Consider the following 9067-nt stretch of genomic DNA (forward strand, 5'->3'; position numbering starts at 1 on the left):
GTCTAGGGGTAGCGTCTTCGGTCCCGGGTTCGATCCCCGCCACTGCCTAAATTTTGATAAATAATCAGATTTGGCGGCCGAAGACTTCCGGCATAAGAAGTCAGCCTCATTCTGCCAACGGCCTTGTCAAAGAGGGCGGAGGAGCGGTTAGAGGTTCACGGCACTCTCTTGTCCTAGGGGTGGGAAATTGCCCCTAAAGACGGAAGAATCAGCAATGATCAACGACATGAGGATGCAGAAGGCAATGGAAACCACTGCATTAAAGACAAGTAACGTTTATCCACAGGACATGTGGCCTGTAATTGAAGAAGTGTCATGATGATCTCTCCCTTGGCTAAAGATTCCGGAATAGTCCCCCATTCGGATCTCCGGGAGGGAACTGCCAAGGGGGAGGTTACCATGAGAAAAAGATTGAATAATTCACGAAAGGATAACGTTCAACGAGTCGGGGCGTGGAATGTCAGAAGCTTGAACGTGGTAGAGAATCTAGAAAATCTGAAAAAGGAAATGCAAAGGCTCAATCTAGATATAGTAGGGGTCAGTGGAGTGAAGTGGAAGGAACACAAGGATTTCTGGTCAGATGAGTATCGGGTAATATCAACAGCAGCAAAAAATGGTATAACAGGTGTAGGATTCGTTATGAATAGGAAGGTAGGGCGGAGGGTGTGTTACTGTGAACAGTTCAGTGACCGGGTTGTTCTAATCAGAATCGACAGCAGACCAACACCGACAACGATAGTTCAGGTATACATGCCGACGTCGTAAGCTGAAGATGAACAGATACAGAAAGTGTATGAGCATATTGAAAGGGTAATGCAGTATGTAAAGGGGGACGAAAATCTAATAGTCATGAGCGACTGGAATGCAGTTGTAGGGGAAGGAGTAGAAGAAAACGTTACAGGAGAATATGGGCTTGGGACACGGAATGAAAGATTAGAAAGACTAATTGAGTTCTGTAACAAGTTTCAGCTAGTAATGGCGAATACCCTGTTCAAGAATCACAAGAGGAGGAGGTATACTTGGGAACGGCCGGGAGATACGGGAAGATTTCAATTAGATTACATCATGGTCAGACACAGATTCCGAAATCAGATACTGGATTGTAAGGCGTACCCAGGAGCAGATATAGACTCAGATCACAATATAGTAGTGATGAAGAGTAGGCTGAAATTCAAGACATTAGTCAGGAAGAATCAATACACAAAGAAGTGGGATACGGAAGTACTAAGGAATGACGAGCTACGTTTGAAGTTCTCTAACGCTATAGATACAGCAATAAGGAATAGCGCAGTAGGCAGTACAGTTGAAGAGGAATGGACATCTCTGAAAAGGACCATCACAGAAGTTGGGAAGGAAAACATAGGTACAAAGAAGGTAGCTGCGAAGAAACCATGAGTAACAGAAGATATACTTCAGTTGATTGATGAAAGGAGGAAGTACAAACACGTTCCGGGAAAATCAGGAATACAGAAATACAAGTCACTGAGGAATGAAATAAATAGGAAGTGCAGGAAGCTAAGACGTAATGGCTGCATGAAAAATGTGAAGACATCGAAAAAGATATGATTGTCGGAAGGACAGAGTCAGCATACAGGAAAGTCAAAACAACCTTTGGTGACATTAAAAGCAACGGTGGTAACATTAAGAGTGCAACGGGAATTCCACTGTTAAATGCAGAGGAGAGAGCAGATAGGTGGAAAGAATACATTGAAAGCCTCTATGAGGGTGAAGATTTGTCTGATGTGATAGAAGAAGAAACAGGAGTCGATTTAGAAGAGATAGGGGATCCAGCATTAGAATCGGAATTTAAAAGAACTTTGGAGGACTTACGGTCAAATAAGGCAGAAGGGACAGATAACATTCCATCAGAATTTCTAAAATGATTGGGGGAAATGGCAACAAAACGACTATTCACGTTGGTATGTAGAATATATGAGTCTGGCGATATACCATCTGACTTTCGGAAAAGCATCATCCACACAATTCCGAAGACGGCAAGAGCTGAAAAGTGCGAGAATTATCGCACAATCAGCTTAACAGCTCATGCATCGAAGCTGCTTACAAGAGTACTATACAGAAGAATGGAAAGGAAAATTGAGAATGAGCTAGGTGACGATCAGTTTGGCTTTAGGAAAAGTAAAGGGACGAGAGAGGCAATTCTGACGTTACGGCTAATAATGGAAGTAAGGCTACAGAAAAATCAAGACACATTCATAGGATTTTTCGACCTGGAAAAAGCGTTCGACAATATAAAATGGTGCAAGCTGTTCGAGATTCTGAAAAAAGTAGGGATAAGCTATAGGGAGAGACGGGTCATATACAATATGTACAACAACCAAGAGGGAATAATAAGAGTGGACGATCAAGAACGAAGTGCTCGTATTAAGAAGGGTGTAAGACAAGGCTGTAGCCTTTCGCCCCCACTCTTCAATGTGTACATCGAGGAAGCAATGATGGGAATAAAAGAAAGGTTCAGGAGTGGATTTAAAATACAAGGTGAAAGGATATCAATGATACGATTCGCTGATGACATTGCTATCCTGAGTGAAAGTGAAGAAGAATTAAATGATCTGCTGAACGGAATGAACAGCCTAATGAGTACACAGTATGGTTTGAGAGTAAATCGGAGAAAGACGAAGGTAATGAGAAGTAGTAGAAATGAGAACAGCGAGAAACTTAACATCAGTCATTAACGAAGTCAATGAAGTTAAGGAATTCTGCTACCTAGGCAGTAAAATAACCAATGACGGACGGAGCAAGGAGGACATCAAAAGCAGACTCGCTATGGCGCAAAAAGGCATTTCTGGCCAAGAGAAGTCTGCTAATATCAAATACCGGCCTTAATTTGAGGAAGAAATTTCTGAGGATGTACTTCTGGAGTACAGCATTGTATGGTAGTGAAACATGGACTGTGGGAAAGTTGGAACAGAAGAGAATCGAAGCATTTGAGATGTGGTGCTATAGACGAATGTTGAAAATTAGGTGGACTGATAAAGTAAGGAATGAGGAGGTTCTACGCAGAATCGGAGAGGAAAGGAATATGTGGAAAACACTGATAAGGAGAAGGGACAGGATGATAGGACATCTGCTAAGACATGAGGGATTGACTTCCATGGTACGAGAGGGAGCTGTAGAGGGCAAAAACTGTAGAGGAAGACAGAGATTGGAATACGTGAATCAAATAATTGAGGACGTAGGTTGCAATTGCTCTTCTGAGATGAAGAGGTTAGCACAGGAAAGGAATTCGTGGCGAGCCGCATCAAACCAGTAAGTAGACTGATGACAAAAAAAAAAAAAAAAAAAAATGATGATCAGATCAGATCTGTCTAATATTGTTTTAATTGAAACGTGAAACGAAAGCCTCAACTGCCGTCAGTACTATTTCCCTCAATTAAAGTTACAGCTGCTTACATAGTTACTTTGGAGAGGATGGAGATTGTCTCTTACGAAGGCGTCAAGTAAAGATTTACCAGCATATTTAAATAGCTATTATTATGTGGATTTGCGTGTTTTAACTAATTCATCAAAAGAAATTTAGGAGAAAACATTAACTGCAATACCGGACGATGTTTTAAGCCTGGCTTAGACATGTCTTATGACATTTATTAAGACATTTATTTTTTGCAACATATTGAGGATAGATTGACGTCCTCATGTACTATAGGTGTGTGAGTTACATACCAATTTGAAATGAGGCTAAAATTTTCCTTGAACGTTTCAGCAACTATTACATCTGTGATTCGGGTCAGTAAAAGGAACCGATAATTAATTTGAGGTTTCTAGCATTGAATCTTATCGAGCGACTGATATAACAGCACACAGTAATGGCAATTCACATACAGACGTTAAATCTGAATGTTTTACTACTTGTCATCATGTATGGACGAAAGCGAGTTAGCCGGCCGAAGTGGCCGTGCGGTTAAAGGCGCTGCAGTCTGGAACCGCAAGACCGCTACGGTCGCAGGTTCGAATCCTGCCTCGGGCATGGATGTTTGTGATGTCCTTAGGTTAGTTAGGTTTAACTAGTTCTAAGTTCTAGGGGACTAATGACCTCGGCAGTTGAGTCCCATAGTGCTCAGAGCCATTTGAACCATTTTTTGAAAGCGAGTTATGTCACTTGGTTTCCTGAAGTTTCTTTTTTTTATTTTGTTTTATATGGCGCATTTAAATGTTAGGAAATATTAGTGAAATTGCAGCAATATCCAGGTATGTCTTAATAACTGGCGCCCTAGGGCAGCGGTTGGCCGTTTTAATGTACAGAAATGTAGCTTGCAAGCTTGCCGTGTCCTTTCACTACAGCGATAATATGTCATAACTGAAGCCAGTCACATCACGCTCATACCATAGAGAAAGAAGAGAGAATACGTCTTAAAAAGGATATGCTACTGATCATAGGTTTCTGGGTGACTGTATCAGAAGTCGTGCAGAACAGCAGCTAACACACACGAAAAGAAAAGTTGAAAACTGACGCTGAACTTTCTGAGGTAGGGGCTAAAAATTTTGAAATATAGAGACAAAAACACAAACTATGTTGTCTTGCAAATGCGATTTATTCGTTACATTTACTTATGGTACAGTTAACAATACGACATTTGGTATGTTAAAAAGTCCATTTCGTTACTTTGAGGAGAAGACCCTTTGGAGATAGGAAAAATGACAATGTAAAAGCGTGACGACAGAGCAATAAAAGACACAGTTAGTAGTTAGCAGACTTACCAACTCGAACCGCTCTGGTGAGGGATCCTTACTGCACTGAGTTGCCGTAGGTCACTGGCCTTTATGTACCATTCTGCAGCGGCTCACTCCCCCCCCCCCCCCCCCTACTTCTCTAGGGCGCTGTGTAGCACTGCCACAGTGACGAAGCGCCTTTGCTAATCTGTAGTAGAGTGCAAATGTTTTGGAGGCCACGGCACCAGCAAAGTTCTTACGACAGCCGCTACCACCGAATTTCACATAAGGAACGCGTAGAAAGTAAATGCGTCTAGCTTACTACCATCGTCATTAGAATGTTTAGCCCGTCTTTTGCATATTTAAAAATAAGTAACATAAGCTCCACTTATGTGGGCCCAGTTTTCAGATTTTCAATGAGAATAGCAATGTCATCAGCAGATCTTAACATTGATATACTTTCTCCCAGAATTTTACTTTGCCTACTCCGACTCTTGAGTCTTTAATTTCCGGCATCGCTTCTTCGATGAACAGACAGAATAGTAATGACAACTGCAAGGTTGCATCCCTGATCGTACACTCAATGTGAGCACAGCGTTCCACGTCTTTCCTTCGTAATGTTCCCTCAAGGTACCTACCAATACTGTGTAATACCTGTCTGTGTAATACCTGTCTTTCTCTATGGCTTAATCCCACTTCTATCAGAATTTCGAAGCTTTTTCAGATCGATGAATGAATGTCACAATGTCAGAACAGCCTCTCTGGGGCACTTCCATTTCGGAAAGCCAAACAGATCGTTGTCTAATAGATCCTTAGTTTCATTTTCCATTCTTTTGCCTACTATCCTTCTCCGTAACATTAACGTATGAGCCGTTAAGCGGATTTTTCGATAAGTCTCGCGTATATCTGCCCTTGGTATCTTGGAGATTTTGTGAATGATATTTTCCTCACGTCTCATAGATTCTACACACCTATTTAAATACTCTGTGGGACGTCACTTCTGCCTATGATTTCAGAAATTCCGAAAGAATTTCATGTATAACTTCACAACACTTACGGAGCTCTATTAAATTCAGTCCCTAATAGTGACTACCCTATGCCTTACATATTCACTACACATTGCTCCTCAACAACGTCAACAGACAAGTTATTCCCCTCGTACAGGCCTTCCTATACCTATCCTGTAAACGCAGGAATTGCCATTGAACTCATAACGATGATGTTCATGGTTTTAATTTCATTAAAAACTGTTTCGACTTTTCTATATGCTGGTTCGGTCTTCCTGACAATTTCGTCTTTGTATATCTTCACATCATCTCCGAAATTTTGTCTTGGCCTCCCTGCACTTCCTAATTATTTCATTCTTAAGTGGCTTATATTTCTGTATGAATTCTAATATTTGCTTCTTTCGTTGACCAGTTAAAATATCTTTCCTGTTGTCGAAAGTTTCTTCGCAATTGCCTTTCTTGTACCCTTGTTTGTCTTTCTAACTTCTGGTACTGCCCTTTCTAGAGATGTCTATTCCTCTTCAACTGAACTGCCTACTGTAGTATTCATTACCACAGTATCTATAGAATCGGAGGGATTCAAACGCATCTCATCATTCCTCAGTATTTCAGTATCCCACTTCTCTGCTCTTTGGTATTTCGGGAAGAGTCTTTTAAACTTCAGCCCACTCTCCATAATTATTAATTTGTGATGCGAGTCTGTATCTGCTCCGGGGTACCCTTTATTATCCAGTTCTGATTTCTAAATCTCTGTCTAATATTATGTAATTCAGCTGCAGTCTTACCATGTCCCTAGCCCTTTTGTTCATCCTGTGATTTTTGGACAGCATTTTCTCTATTGCTAGCTGAAATTTAATTAGTCTATCTCCTCTCTGGTAACTGTTTCTTCAATTCCTTCCCTTACTACCGCGTCACCCATGATCATTTCATTATCGTCTCATTTGCATAAAGAAATACCAGTTCAGCATCCTCTAATGCTTCCTCTTCCTCTAGTGTAGCATTCTCGTAATAATTTCGCTGTAGGCAGAAAATATTGGAAGTTTATCACGGAATGGATTGTGTCTGATGCTGGATGGGTCCTTTCACTACGCTGTAACCTGCTTAGCTTAGCTTTGCCCATCACCCTTGTTAAGAAAGCACGTCCAAAAGGAAAAGTCACTTGTGTTCGGTGGCCGCTTACGTAGAGTCATGTTCAACAAGGACATGTCATGGAACCTCTAGGCGGCAATTAAGATATATGTGAAGTTGCGTTGTCTTGCTGAAGGTACATGTCTGTGGTGAAGTAATGTACAGTATCAAAAGGTTACACACGATTTGTGGCCTGGCTCAGTTATGGTTCACCAGCGATTTTCATATATAGCTACAAATACTTGGGCACAGGCTGCTTAGTAGTAAGGGCCCATCAGACAAATTAACACACACTGGAGTACAGCTCAAAATTTATTTGTTACTTTTAACACTACCACCCGTATTAAACCAAATCACATCTGTTAACTAAGGAGGAAGTGAAAACTACTGTAGAATTAAGGAAGATCAAAACGTTGTAGCTGCAAATAAAGAATATTTCACAATGCCATGGACGGTATACAGAACGCATACAGCTGTTGCAATGGGGAAATTTAGATCCAGTAAATAACGAAGGTCTTCCACATGAGACCCATACTCATAAAGACGCTGTGCTCTAATCATTCAGCTTATATGATTATTGTTGTTGTGACAGCTCTCCCCTTCGGCAATGGACCACTGACACGTAAACCTACTGTGAAACACGGTCCATAGTCTTTGTGGCGCATCTTTTCTTCCTAGCAGATAAAAGTGAGAGAAATGTCTCAACTTTGGTAATAATATGCAACGCATCAAAGCAGGTTTACATGAGGTAACACACGTTACAAATGCTACGGCACGATATTGTTAGGAATATTATACTCATCGAGACACAATTAATTTTCTACTTCACTAAATTAGCGTTTTTTAAATTCTTAATCATCACACATCCTTTTCATGTACAGACAATGGCTGTTACTGAGGATCACCATAGCTCGAAGGCTCGTTGACGGCAAAAATACTGTAACGACTCCGACGTAAAAAGTGGTAATGTACGTATATGATTTCAGACTTCGTGAAAATAGACTCGCAGGTTCGATTTGTGTAGAATAAAATACTTCTCGACGTGACAAGCGGGAGGTCCTTTTGTCCACAAATAACGTGTACACCATTTTCTGGTACATCCACCTGAAAAATATAACATTATGAAATAAAATTAATCAGGTAGTTAGGAGAGCGTTGTTACATTAACTGCGGACACCACCATTCGTGAATAACATTATTTTTATGTTAAATCAGACATTCCGCAGGAATGAAAACTAGTACCTCCTAATCCATCGAGTGGTTGAAAAAAGTGAGTACACAGAAAAGGAAGTCTCAGCTTCCTAATACACTGTCTGCTTCACAGAAAAAAAATCTGAAACAGATGTTACTTGTTAGGCATCCTGTTTGTGAGTTACAGCTAATACATGTTCTTCTATCACTGATGTTCCATTTATATTTTGTGATACAAGAGTTTCTTAGAGGTTGAAGGTATCTTCGTAAATTTGGTAATAAAACAATAACAACTTTTTATTAGATACGCTTCACCTTGCGTAAGTGGTGACTGACATTTTAGCACCATAGGTTGCTGAACGAGACTATACCTTTTTTTTTGTGGCAAAATGTTCATCAAACGCTCTGATCTCATGATTAGTTGTTGCCTATTTGAGGCGATGACTACCTTTAACTTTACTTCGCGATACACACGACACGAAACTGAGTCTCAAACTTTCCCTGCCCCTACAACGCAAACTCTCTATTCACGCTGCCTCAGTTGGGTATATCCAGTAGCCAGTCGTCATGATACGCCGCAATGCGGTGCCCCCAAACACGAGCTGGTAAATTTCTCTAGCAACTGCTTTTCATTGCACGTAAGGCATTGATGGCCACTTTACGTACTACATCTATAAAATTCTGTGTAGTTTTTAAAAATATACAATGTTCTACTTTGACTGTTAATGGAGTTGTGTGTGTGTGTGTGTGTGTGTGTGTGTGTGTGTGTGTGTCAGAGTCCGTCTTCAGGCCACTTTCACACCGCGCTCCCGGTCGTTGTGATGGTTTTCTTTGACCGGAGCCGCTACTATTCAGTCGAGTAGCTCCTCATTTGGCATCACGAGGCTGAGTGCACCCCGAAAAATGGCAACAGCGCATGGTCACCCATCCAAGAACCGGCCACGCCCGACAGCGCTTAAGTTCGGTGATCTGACAGGAACCGGTGTATCCACTGCGGCAAAGCCGTTGCGCTATATATATGTGGATATATGAAATTTTTAAGTAAAACTGTAGTAAATTGCCTTATAGTCACG

This window comes from Schistocerca nitens, chromosome 9 (assembly GCF_023898315.1).
Source record: "Schistocerca nitens isolate TAMUIC-IGC-003100 chromosome 9, iqSchNite1.1, whole genome shotgun sequence".
In the NCBI taxonomy this organism is placed as follows: Eukaryota; Metazoa; Arthropoda; class Insecta; order Orthoptera; family Acrididae; genus Schistocerca; species Schistocerca nitens.